Source organism: Felis catus, chromosome D3 (assembly GCF_018350175.1).
Source record: "Felis catus isolate Fca126 chromosome D3, F.catus_Fca126_mat1.0, whole genome shotgun sequence".
NCBI lineage: Eukaryota > Metazoa > Chordata > Mammalia > Carnivora > Felidae > Felis > Felis catus.
This window is the reverse complement of record NC_058379.1, coordinates 25800344-25814056: the sequence shown is the minus strand read 5'-3', so window position 1 is coordinate 25814056 and position 13713 is coordinate 25800344. Positions and strand designations below refer to the sequence as shown.

Genomic DNA, 13713 nt, shown 5'->3' with positions numbered 1-13713 from the left:
AACCTGGGCATCTAGTTTCCCTGCCCCTCTATTTCCCTCTTGGACAAACACAGCCCAGGACCAGGAGAGTTTCGTCCCTCACCTGCTCATGAAGGAGACAGAACAGCAAAGGCCCAGGGTCTCAAAGTCCCCAAGAGCTGTTCAGAACAAGAACACTTAACGGATTGAAACCCGTGAGGAAGGAGCACCTCCTCACAGCTCACTGTCCTCCTGGGAGGGCCACTCCAGATTCGGAGTGAGTGAACAGCCTTTTCCTACAGAAAAATGGTTTGGACCCTAGAGGAGGCCTTCGACCCTGTTGGAAAGTATTTCCATCTGCAGACTTGCCTGGACATGGCCACACACAGGACCAGGTGTGGGGAGAGTCCTTGAACTTCTCTGAGCCTCAGTTTCTTCATCTGTTAAATGGGTAAACAATATAATCCTTATTGCCACAAATTGTCGAGCACTTCTATGCAGCGGGCACTAGATAACCTTTTCTATAATCTTCCCGGCAACCCAAGAGATCGTCATTATTATGATCCCCATTTTACAGGTAAGAAAACTGAGGCCCAGAGAGGGGAAGTGGCTGGCCCAAGGTCTCACAGCTTGAGTTCCGGGCAGGTGGCATTCTAATTCAAAAGCGTCTTACTCAAAAGGCCCCATTTCCCCACCATATCATATCATCATATCCTCTGGATGCCAGCGTCACATCACTGTGAGCTTTCAAGGACACCACACACAAAAAGATAAATGTGCACCTGTTTGCTCAGGAACCGGCAAGTCACAAGTGCGATTTGTAAGGGAGAGGATTCATTTTCAGAAATGCCAAATAAAAGCTGTGCTGCCTAATTAACAAGAGGTTTACAACCTGCTGCAAAGTGTACGAACCCCTCCCACCCCCTACGATGGAGTCCCAAGCCCTCAGACACCTCACTTCTGCTGCTTCTTCCCCTCTCCCTTTCACCAGCTTATTTTTGCGGGTTTTGCCATGAGCATGCGCCAACATTTGTTCCAATCAGACTGTTCCAATCAGCCTATGGGCATGGGGGACGGCGGGTAAGGCTGTACCCTCTGTAGTTTGTAGCCAATGAGGGATCAGGGGAGGGGCTTGCAGGCTAGGAGACAAATTGCCTGCTTTAACTGCCCCCAGTGGGCCTCAGACACCCGCTCTTGCAAGAACGTTGATTAAAGCCTCCTTCAATGTGCTCCAAGCCTCCGCGTCCCTCCCTCTATGGGGTCAGTGGGCTTACTTCTCACAATAGGTATTCAGGGATTTGAGAACTGAACAGCTTGGAGGCAGATGCAGTTCCCTGGTGTCCTCATTACCCGCTTCCTCTCGGCTCTCTCTGTCCCCAGTCCCAAGTGGAGCAGGTCCCCAAAGAGGAGAGCTGGGAAAAGGTGGCAATAAATCATCACCTTTCGATGAAGGGGCACACGCCTGGGCGTCCTTGCCCTCAAGGACATGGGCTCCCAACCACGCGTCTGGCCATGCCCATCACTCCCAGCCCCACTAGGAAGCTGCCACCCACCGGCCGACCCCACCAGAAGGAGGCCAGAGAGGCCGCCCCCCCCCCCCCCCCCCCCCCCCCCCGCTTCCCACCCATTTCTGTGCGGCTTCATACCGCACTGGCTTGCTCCGACTGGAAGGTGAGATGGGCTGCAGACCTCCCTACCCTGTCCACCCCAGGGACTCCAGCAGCTTCAAGGCAACACTTGAGCCCTCCCCATCTGGCTCCAGCCCTACCAGTCTCACCTCCAGAAGGAGGGCTAAGAACCCCGTTTCAAATCGCCACTTCTCCACTTCCCCAGACCAGTTTCTCCACTTCCCCAACTGCCATGCCCCACGTCCTTCCTCTGTCAAATGGGGACAAGAGCACCTCCCTGGAGGCCAAGATGAGTTTGTACCCAAGAGGCCCTCCGCAGACTACCTGGCACACACTAGGGCATCAGTAAGCACCGACCGCGAATATCATGGTTTTGACACCAAATACCTTCCCGTCCCCACATTGTTACTGACACTATTCCTTTTCCCTGCCACGCCTCCTGTCCTTTTTCACCTCCTCCTCCTAATTACATAATCAATCAATTACATAATAATTACATAATCAAAGGCCCTACCAAGTACCTAGGGCCTCTTCGGTGCACAGAGCGGTTCTCATGGGCCACCTCCTACCCAGCATGGCCTCCTGGAACAAGGACAGTATTATGCACGTACTTTTTCGGTGATGGTTAATTGCACGTGTCAACCAGACTGGGCTAAGGGCTGCCCTGACAGCTGGTAAAACATTATTTCTGAGTGTGTCTTTGAGGGTAGTTTCCCGAAGGGATTAGCATTTGAATTGGTAGGCCCAGTAAAGAAGACGCCATCATCAAAGGTGGGTGGGCCTCACCTAAGCTGTTGAGGGTTTGTATAGCGCAAAGACCTGGAAGAAATGCAAATTTGCTTGCTTTTTTTTTTTTTTTTTTTTTTTTGCCGGAGGTGGGCCATCCATCCGTCCTGTCCTGCCCCTGGACATTTGTGCTGCTGGTTCTGAAGCCATCGGACTCAGACTGGATTTCACTTCCAGCTTTCCTGCTCAGCTTCCTTGCAGAAGTCTCAGCCCCCTTCACCGGGTGAGCCAATTCCTCTGATAAATCTCCTCTCCTGTCCTATGGGTTCTGATTCTCTGGAGAGCTCTGACATATCTCCCTTCCTCTTCAGCTTTCCCCCTAAGCTGTCAGCTCCCCAAGGGCAGGGACAGTCTGTCTTGCCTGCTGCCGGATCTCTCGTACCTGGCACAGAGGCTGGCATACAGAAGGTGCTCAGTACTTGCTGCATAAATGAGGTCCTGCTGAATCCTCACAAAAACCCACCGATGGGACGATGGTTACCGTTTTAAAATGAAGCCGCAAACGACACAAATAGTTAAGAAAATTACCAAAGGCCACATAGCACTAAATGGGTAAAGCTAGATTTGAACTTGAGACTTTCAGATGCCTATTATTATTAATTAGGGAAATCCCACGTGTTCTTATTCATTAGGGAAATCCCACACCCCAGATGTGTGTTCCACCCTGCAGCCCTGGGAGCCTTGTCTGACCTCTGCTGCCACGGGGCCAGCCTGGGTGAAACACATCAAGGCTGTACTTTGGGAGTAACATTCCCAGGGGACTTCCTTTGCACCATCAAAGCCCCTGAGAAGTCTCATCTTGGAGGAGTTTGGGGATCAGCCCAGGAAACTGATGCTCCAGTAACTGGATAATGGGCAGAATGAAATAAAAGCTTGATCGGGGGAATAAATAAGTCATGTGACCAGGGAGGTCAAGAGGAAGGGACTGTGGATTCTGGAAGCATGCGGCAGCAGGTGGTGAGGGTCAGGCAGGAGTCAGAGAAGGATTCCTAGCATCCGAACAGATGCAGAGAGTAGGGGAAGGGAGGTCCAGAGACGTACCAGTGCACTGGGGACCGGGAATGGCAAAGGAGTCACTGAAAACACAGTGGTCTCAAGGTCAAGGTGGGGGGTAAATTATAACGGTAATAAAAATTACAATAGCAAGAACAGTAATAGTAGCAAACACGCAAATACTGCTTACTTCGTGCCCAGACGCTGTTCTAGGCACTTTACATGTATTAGCTCATTTGGTCCTCACAACCAATCTATAAGGACAGTGCCGTTACGGCCCCATCATACAGATGAGGAAACTGAGGCACCGGAAGGTCAAAGTCTTTGCCTATGAGCTCACAGGGTAGGTGGTGGAGTAGGGTCTTGCACCAGTTTGGTTTTCAGAGTATGCTTAACCTCTACCACCGGGGTTCCCAAAATGGGTTCCCAGACCAGTGGCACTGGCAGCACCTGGGAACCCATTAGAAATGCAAACGCTGGGGCCCCTTCCAGACCTGCTGAATGGGGGGATTCTGGGCATGGGGTGCAGCCAGCTGTGTGGAGCAAGCCTTCCAGAGGAAGCCGCTGCTTGCTTCAAGGTGCCCCGCTGCTATAAACATGCTCAAGAGGGGAGGGAGGCAGGAGAGGAGGGCAGCAGAGATGCCCAGCAGGTGGGTGAGGGCGAGCCAGCCTCAAATTCCAGTGTCCCACCTCCTAAGGAGGGAGTTTCCACATGACGCCCCCGGAGGGCCAGCTGAGCACCCACCAGCTAAACGCTCTCCCCCGCAGTGCATCCGCCTTGGGGACCCAGACCTGTTCTGTACTCCAGATCTGTTTCCATGACCTTAGCAAATAACCTTCCACTCTCCGCCTCTGGGAAAGGACGAGGCTGGGCCCATTTTCTTATATCCCTATTCCCACCCCCCCCCCCGCCCCGCCCAAAACTCTTAGGCAACAAAAGTGCACTGCTGGCCTACTGCGTGCCCCGGTGGGGGAGTGAACACAATGTGGGGCCTGCGCGGGCAGTTCGCGGCCACTGAGACAGAAGGAAAGGTGAAGGCAATGATCTGCAGGGCCACGCACCTGCCCACCTGCCGGGGGTCCCCAGAGGCAGGGGACAGCGCTCTGCTAAGCCCCCACACCAAAGCAAACCCAGAGCCGCACTCCACCCCCTCGCTGCCAACTCGGGCTTCCTCTTCCTCTCCCTCCCCCACAGTCTCAGGGCCTGCCCAGCCCCCACCCTCACCCCCACCCCCTCCCTGCACTAGGTGCCCCAGAGGCGGGGCTGCTGTAGGGGGCGGGCTCAGAATCCCCGCCCACCCAGTGCTGAGCTGCCTCTGCCGGGTTCCTGACCTCCCTGGGCCTTCACACCTGTCCACACCCGGGCGGGGAAATGGCACACCACCACCACCTCCCACGCCTCCAGAAGGGTGGTCGCTGAGTCCCCCGGACTCCGGGATGGTTCGGTTCCGAAGGTTCTGGGGCAGGATGTCACTCACAGCCAAAGGAAGTGGGGCAGGGAGTTTCTAATGAGAAAAAGGAAGGGCTGGGGGAGGGGGGGTGCGCGTGTGGAGGGGGAAGTTGTGCCGGTGGGGGAGGGAGAAGACAGACAGATGGGAAAGAGCCAGCCAGCCAGAGACAGAGAGAGACAGCGAAGGGGGAGACACAGTCAGGGGGAGATCTGAACAGAGGGAGAACAGGGATGGGAAGGAGACAGGGAGAGACAAAAATAGAGACCCAGACAGACGCGCAGAGAGGAGCGAGATGGGGGGGGGGGGCGGTAACAGGCTGGAACCGGAACCTCAGCTCCTAGAGCGTGTCCCCCACCCCCGTTAACTAATGGAGTCCTTCCCCACCCCTCAGTCAAGGCTCGGGGGCTTCACGGAGAACTTTAAGGGCAAGGTCACTTGCTAGCCTAGCGGCCCCACCCCCCCCCCGTCGGGCTGCCCCAATTCCCACCTGCTGGAGACCACCCTCCGCATTACTCTCACCTGTTTCATATTTTTGTTCAACGAGCTCAATGCTGTTAGAACATTTTCAAAGGGAACTAGAACCCACCGGCTTCAACGAAAAACATGCCCTAATTAAAAAGAAGCTGCCAAAATAAATGCACGGCGAGCAATAATCGTTCCGCCTCCTAGCTTGGAGGCTGCCGCCCAGGGAGGCCAGCCTGGGGAGGCCAGCAGGGGGTGTGCTCAGCGTTAAACAACAGGAGCCTGGAGAGAAACTAAGTTAGCACCCCGCGGAGACTCTTTCTCGAAGTCAGCAAAGGGCAGACAGAGGGAGACGTGGAGAGGAAAACTCTCATTCTCCAGGGGGGATCCCAGGTTCTCCAGGGTGCCACTGGCTGCTGGTGTAACTCCACTCCTTTTTTTTTTTTTTTTTAATTGAGTGGGGCGCGAGGGCGCACGCGCGGGCACGGGGGAGAGAGGGAGAGAGAATCCAAGCAGGCTCTACACCATCAGTGCGGAAGATCGATGCGGGGGCTCAAACCCCCAAACCGTGAGATCATGACCTGAGCTGAGATCAAGAGTCCGGCATTTAACCACCGACCTCGCGAGCCAGGAGCCACAGTTGTGTGGTGGCTCTACCCCTGCAGAACTCCAGTGGTAACCCCCCACTCCACCCCAACAGGCACCTACAAACATCCGGAAGGGCTAGACCACGAACTCTGTCAGGCCTACCAGGCCACAGGGTCTCACACCTCTGAATTTTTGCACCTGTGGTTCTCTCCCGGCGGAAACACATTTCCTGCCCTCCTCTACCCAGCTAACTCCTACTGGCACAATTTGTACCCCCCCCCCCTCCTCCAGGAAGCCTTCCCTGGCTGCCTCCCATCCCCCGAAGTACTTAGCTGCCTGTGTGGCCTCTCTGGCCTGCTGCCTCCTCCTCTGGAATTCACAGGGTTGGCCATTCTCCCCCCACCCCCCCCCACCCCCCGTCCTGATGGCCCCCTATTTGTTGACTAAATGGGACAACGGACAAGATGTGGAGGTACCCTAATAGCCACAGACAGTCAAAATCAAAATAAAACCTCCTCTGAGCTCTGTGAGTTTCAGGCAGGAGCTCCTGCAAAACAAAAATGAGACGACCTGGCTCCAGTGGGCCTTACCTACTCCCTGGACCACACACTCCGGGCCAGTGACCGAGCGTCAATTTCCTATAAGCCTCAATTTCCCCTCCTATAAAATGAAGGTACTAGAGTCCCTTATGATAAGAGTTGAGCTAAGAAACATACATGTGAAGAGCTAAGTACTCGGTAGGCACTCAAATATTAACGGCAATCATTGTTTTTGCTATCACCTTACAGCCACCAAACTACAAAATATCACAACTTACAGGGACCCAAGAGATGAGTAGCTCAGGGCTTGCCAGACTTTCTGCAAAGGGCCTGATAATAAATATTTTCAATTCTGTGGACCACATGGGTCTCTGTCGGAACCACCAAACTCTGCCCTGGTAGCACGGAGGCAGCCATAGAGGAAATGTAAGTGAATGAGTGTGGTTGTATTCCCACAAAACTTTATTTACAAAAACACGCCAGGGGCTGGACTGGGCCCAGGGGCTGTCGTTTGCCAACTTTCTAGGTAGGCACCTCAGGTGGGAGATGTGATTTACTTTTTATCTCGTCTGATGCCTCCACCAGAGGGTAAACTCCGGGCACCCAGGGGCTTCTTAAGTCCTGCACCCCAGCATCTAGCTGAGAAACTGCCACGCGTCCCTACTTCCTAGGAAGTTACTGAGTGCTTCTAATGACCCAGGCTCAGTGCCAGTTGCTAGGGACGCAGTGACTGCAGATGCGTGGGGGGGGGGGGGGGGCGTCACTCAGTGGAAATCTGTGCAGTGATGGGATGGATGAAAGACTCCCATGGGCGGCCTCTGGAGTTGGGCAGGTCTGGGTTCAAACCCCAATGCTGTCCCATCAGGCCTGTGTGATCTCGGGAAAGTGACTCGACCATCCTGAGCCTCGGTTTCCAGGAAATGGAATCATCAATAACAAATGCTTCCCTGACACCCTGTGAGGACGGAGACAGGGTAGGGGACGGTGTTCCCCGAGCCACTCAGGTGGTGTAGACGTGCTGGGACACAGGCAGAAATAGGCTCGCCAGTGCTCACAGCACAGGGACCTCAGCTGGCCTCAAATATCTCACTGTGGGTTCTGTGAGAACCCGAACCAGTAAGGTGGGACCCTGGGGCCCACAGACAGGGGCTTTCCTGCCTCCCCCCCCCCCCCCCCCGCCGCCGCACAGTGTGGGGAATGAGGACACGCTCCCACGTGTTAAGAGCCTTGAGGCCGACAGTGGCAGAACAGGAGGCCTCAGATAACCTCCAATGTGCTAGAAAAACAGGGCTGGAAGGACTCTTGAAAAACACGGGCACAAGTGGTTTAACATTTTTGCTTGTAAAGCAATGGGAACTGCTTGTTCAAGTGACACCCAGGCAGGCCCGTGGTGTCTTCAGAGCCCCGAAGACCCACACCGGGCCAGAGGGCCCTTGGGGCCAGACAGGTCACGTGTGTGATGATGGAGAATGGTGGAAACCATGACGACCAGGAGAGCCCAGGACATTTAAGGGGGAGCTTCAGGCCACTCCGGTTTGGCCCAAGCTCCTGAGGTCCCAAAAGAAGTGGGGAGATTGGATTATCCTCTAAAAATATTTGAATGTTGGCTCCATGTAAAATGAATCACCATGGGAGCCACACAAAAACCATGCTGTGGGTCACACGCATCGACTGCCAGCATGTTACAGCCCCATCTGCCCATTTCACAGCTGGGGAAACGGAGTCTCGGAGGGGGGAAACACCTTACTCGATGTCACAGAGTGACCTGGGAAGCAAAGCTGGGGCTCAGATGCCTCCAGGCCTCTACCCAGCCCCAACTGCTCCAGAGACGGTGGGGAATGGGAGGGAGTGGGGGTGGGGGGTGAGGGTTGGGGGATAGGAATCTGGGCTACACAAGCCAAGAGTCCTGTGTGTTCTGCCATCCAGGACGGAGCGTGGACAAATGGGCAGGAAAAGGGATGAATACGTATTAATAACACCTGATAATTTGTAGGGGCACCTGGGTGTCTCGGTCGGTTAAGTGTCTGACTCTTGATTTTGGCTCAGGTCATGATCTCACAGTTTGTGAGTTCAAGCCCCACATGGGGCTCTGTGATGACAGTGCAGAGCCTGCTGGGGATTCTCTCTAGCCCTCCCCTACTCTCATGGGAGCACGTGCTCTCTCAAAAATAAATTTACAAACTTAAATAATAATACATAGTAATTGTAACAATATATATAATACAGTAATAATAACTGATATCTTCTTAGTGTTTTCTATGTGTTGGGCATTAAGATAGGGTATCAGGAGGGGGTAAGATGGTAATTGAAAGTGAAGATGAGGGACACCTGGGTGGCTCAGTCGGTTGAGCGTCCGACTTTGGCTCAGGTCGGGATCTTATGGTCTGTGGGTTCAAGCCCCGTGTCGGGCTCTGTGCTGACAGCTCGGAGCCTGGAGCCTGCTTTGGATTCTGTGTCTCCCTCTCTCTCTCCACCCCTCACACACTCATGCTCTGTCTCTCTGTCTCTCTCTGTCTCAAAAATAAATAAACATTAAAAAAAATTTTTTTTAAAGTGGAGATGATAATTAAGAGTACAGACTCAGGATTAAAATCCTGTCTCTCCCACTTCCTAGCTGAGGGATCTTATCCAAATTAGTTCACCTCTCTGTGCCTCAGCTTGTCCTTTTTTTTTTAATTTCAATTTTTTTTTTTTTTTTTTTTTACTTGAGAGAGAGAGAGAGAGCACACACATATGCATGTGCACAGGGGCATGGGGCTTGATCTCATGACCCTGGATCGTGACCTGAGCCAAAATCAAGAGTCAGATGCTCAACTGACTGAGCCACCTAGGCGCCCCTTGGCTTGTCCATTTCATATAGCCAGGGGGAGAATCAAATCTGACTGACGCACATAAAGTGCCTCGTGCCTGGTGAGCTCTACTGATATCAGTTATAATTATTGCTTTTTGACAGATGGGGAAGCTGAGGCGTCCAGAGGGACATTCTCCAGACTCCAGCCTGTCTGACCCTGAGCCCTCACATTTTGCCTTGTACCAAGGTATGCACTTTACGTCCCCCCTCCCGCCCCCCTGCCGGTCTCCTCTGGTCCAAACCAGGAGGTAGGTCCTCGCTGCACCTCTATTCTGCAGACAAGGAAGCTGAAGCATGGGGAAGGCAGCCAGTAAACCCAGATGTGCAGCCACGAAGTGGACTAACCAGATTTAACGCACGCCCGAGCCCTCCATCATGCGTGCTACCGCTCAGCCTGCCTGATGGCCACCGGAGCCTGGTCGAAAGTCTGGTTGATGCAAGAATGCACTTGGCAGACGGGACTGCTGCCCTGCCTTGCCTCCCACCAGCTGAGCACACAGGATTACATGAAACTCCTCCCGAGGCAGCAGCCCCAGACGCTCCCCTGGGCATATGGGCGCTTCCCTCGGCAGTGCTCCCCTAGGATTTCGAGGGCTTGGCCCAGCTCATGGGCTGTTCTCAAGGAATCATTCCCACGAATCCTCCTCAGGCCACAACCCGGGGTGGAGGAGACCAGAGAAGGGGCATGGGAGGGGGCAGGATCTCAAAACTGTCTCCTGAGCGGCCCCAGACAGGGTGAACATGTGGCTGCAGAGGGCAAGGGGACCTTGCAGATGGCAGGAACAGGTGGCAGGTGGGGAGGCCAGGAGCTGCTGTTACCCAGACAGGTTTCTGCAGTGCCACGTGGCAAACCAGAGCCAGCTGGGCCATACCCAGGCTTTCAGATCACTCACACCAGCCACTTCTGACCCACCTCTCTCACTGCAAATCGATTCACAGTCACGTCGATAACACACTTGGATGGCTTTACCAGTCCCAAGGTGGCACTACATCTAAGTTGTGGCTGGGTCTACACCCACTGCCCAGGAGGATACACTGAGGCCCATGCATGCCTAGGCCCATGTTTCCCCAGGCTATGCAGGAATGCTTGATTTTAAAAGGGCGAGGAGAGGGAAGTATGCACAAATGAATAAAGGCAGGAGGGGCTGGGGCTGGATACAGCGGCCAGAGGCCCATCGCAATGGCCCTCCCAAACGACAGATGCCCGGGTAGGACAAGGCTGCTTGTTGGGAGCCCAGAACGCACAGATGAATGCTGGCTTCAGTTCCAGAGCCATCAGATGACAGGTTTAAGAACATCAGGAAGACCTGATCACCTTCGAGAAACTTGGTTACTCCATGAAAACGTCATACTCTGACCTGGGCAGCTTCACCTCACAGAAGCCAGAGAGCATGAGGGAAGAGGTGGGGGTCCCAAGCACGGGGGCAATGCCAACAGGAGGGACGGGATGTCTGTGCATCCCGAGGGGCACCAGTAGGGCGACTGCCCTACTCAGGACTGCTGGTTGCAGGCCTGGAGGGGAGCATCTCTTAAAGTAAGGAGTGGCTCACTGAGGCCACTCAGATGGCCCACCTCACATGGCCACCAGGGGAGGGCACCTTCAGAATGAGCATGGGGGGCCGGGGGAGGGGGGAGCACGGGCAGGACCAGACTCCCTTTCTCAATTGAGGGACAAGCCTTCCCCCGGCCTCTGTGGGTCTTTGCTGTGACGGGATGCCCTGTCGGCCTGGGGTGGGAAGGTCTGAGCAGTTCTTTCCACTGTGTGCAGGTTCCTAATAGGCAGCCCCAGGTCTGGGGTGGGTACCGTGAGCCCCCGGGCTCCCCACTGCCCCCGGTCCCACACAGGGCCCAGCAGGATGCCTTCAGCAAGTTATGTCACTATCACAGAAGCGATGTAAATGCACACATACCTCGGCTAAGCGCTGGCTGGGCTTCGTTACCGGTTTCCTGATGGTCCTGGAGCTGTTCCTCGTGACCCACAGAACACTCCTCATTCTGCTAATGAGGCATTTAATTCCATGCGTATTGGAATATAATTTATAATGAGCACATCAAAACCAGTGATTTCAAAGATTAGGACGGCTTCGGAGACTGTATTTAGTCCAGATTATCCACACCTTCATCGGCTGCCTGTGGGATTGTAAAATGGGGCAGCTGCTTTGGAAAACTGGCCCTTCTTCAAAAGGTTAAACATAGAATTACTGTGCAACCCAGCAATTCCACTCCTCGGGATATACCCGAGAGCACTGAAAACATCATGTGCCTGCACAGACTTGTACACAAATGTTCACAGCAGCATTATTCACGACTCCCAAAAAGTGGACAGAAAGCAAACGTCCATTAGCTGCCAAGTGGAAACAGAGTATATCCACAGTGGAATAGTATTCAGCCCTTAAAAGGTGACCAAATACTACACCTGAAACTAATAAGACACTGCACGTTAACTATATTGGAATTAAAAACTTAAAAACAGAAAGTCATGAAATAGCAAAAAAATTTAAAAAAAAAAGGAACACAGAAACCCTACATGCTACCACATGGATAAAACTCAGGCTCATTCTAAGTGAAAAGCACCAGTCACAAAAGGCCACGTTGTGCGTGACTGCATTTACATAAAATTTGCATAAAATGTCCAGCACAGGGAAATCCAGAGACGGAAAACAGATGAGTGGTTGCCAGGGGCTGGGGAAGGAGGGATTGAGCGGTGATTGCCGATGGGTCCAAGGTTTCTTTTTGGGTGATGAAAATGTTCTAGAATTAGGTAGTAGTCGTGGTTGCACACCTCTGCGAATATCCTCAAAACCAGTGAACTGAATGCTTTAAAGTCTGAATTGTATCTCAGTAAAGCTGCTGTAAAGAGGTCATATGCGAATTGGAAGAACAGTGATATAAGCACATACACTGGGTAAATAATACAATAATACAATTAGGATTCAGTAGGGTAAAAATGGTTCACGAGTGACTCAAAAAACCCAATTTCACAGTCATGGAAACTGAGGCTGGATAAGGAAGAATGACTCGAGCAGGCTACCTCACTACTAAACCAGGATGAGTCACACTGAGATCTGCCTAACTCCAGAGGCCTGGCCTAACCATCAGGCCACCTAGCTGAAGGAAAAGAGATGGGGTGTAGGGAGAGGTGTGCACAGCCCAGTAAGGGACACAGACCTACAAGGAGGTTGGTAAGTGAAGGAAAGAGCAAGTTACCTCAGTGGGTTTCAAAACAGGAACCCCCCCCAACGCCTGGGGACTGCTAGGCACCCCAGGATGGGGTGCTGCCTGAAGCTTCTGAAGGATGAGTAGGAGTTTGCCAGCTCCCCTCCCCAACATCCCGACATGACACATGAAGTCAGGAGGCCTGAGGGTAGGTTTCAGCTCTGCCACATCCTACCTGGGGGCCCTAGTAGGTTACTAGGGCCGTGGGCACATGCCTTTCTAAGCCTCAGTTTCCCCAAGTGATAAGCACAGTGCCTTGTAACAACTGCACTCCATCGGATGGCTCCCACCCTTCCTCCCGAGGGGATGTGCGTTTGAGTGGGAAAGCCAGACCTGACCTCTGTCCCACATTTAATAATAACGACTCTGCCAGGTCCAGCCTCGGTGACCAAGCCCCTCTTCCCTCGCGGCCACTCCCAGTCCCAGCTTTATCTGGCACCTCGCCTCCAGCTCACACTGCGAGGGGGAGGTTGCCGGGCGGTGGGGTCTTCTGGCCGAATTTCGCGGGGGACCCTCAAGTTCACGAGGGCTCCGCGGACCCCAAGCTCTCGGCGGCGCCCTCCCCAGCCAACGATTTCCGCCCCCCGACGCCTCCACTCTGGACACACCTCGCAACTGCACGGCGTTGCAAGTTAACTTCCACGCGCCCGCCCGGGGGTCCCCGCAAGGCGAGGAGGGGTCGGGGACCCCGACGGCGGTCACACGCCGATTTTCCCCCACCCCCAACACACACACACACACACACACACACACATACACATACACACACACACACACACACGGACGCCGAGCGCCACCCGGGCGCTGGGTCCGAGGCGGGAAGCGCGGGCCGGGGGCCGAGGCTCTGCCGCACCCCGCGGACATCGCTCCGGACGCCCGGCGCCTGCGGATCCTCGAACCGGCCGCGCGCGCCGCCTCCCGCCCAGCTCCCAGCCCCGGAGCCCCAGCAGCCGCGCCGGGCCCGGGAAGAAGCCGCCCGGGCCGAGGGCTCCCCGGAGCCCGAGGCCGACCCGCGGGCGGCCCCCTGCCGGCGGCTGCGACCCGGGGCCCCACGCGCCGCCCCAGGGCCACCTACCGTGCCGAGGCGCGGCGAGGCGACCCCGCGCGCCCAGCGACTCTGGGCTGGCCAGCCACCCCGGCCGGGGGAGGGGGAGGCACCCGCGCGCGGGGGCGGGGCCGCGGCGCCGTGACGTTGCGTGGGGGCGGGGACGGGGCGCGGCCCCGCCCACGGCCGCTCACCG

The 13713-nt window shown here is 54.8% G+C and overlaps 1 protein-coding gene across 2 annotated transcripts in view; it reads right to left on the bottom strand.

The window, feature by feature from the left end:
* TPST2 (tyrosylprotein sulfotransferase 2) overlaps window positions 1-13638 on the bottom strand; it is a 52202-nt gene extending 38564 nt beyond the window's left edge. The window contains exons 1-2 of one of the 2 annotated variants that reach the window (XM_023241625.2): window positions 13548-13617; window positions 11167-11386 (exon numbers count right to left, since the gene is read on the bottom strand). The gene's annotated coding sequence lies outside the window, so the exon portion shown is untranslated. Of the gene's footprint in view, window positions 1-11166; window positions 11387-13547 lie in introns of both variants that reach the window. The other variant, XM_023241626.2, reaches the window with a different exon arrangement.
* Window positions 13639-13713: the final 75 nt, after the last annotated feature.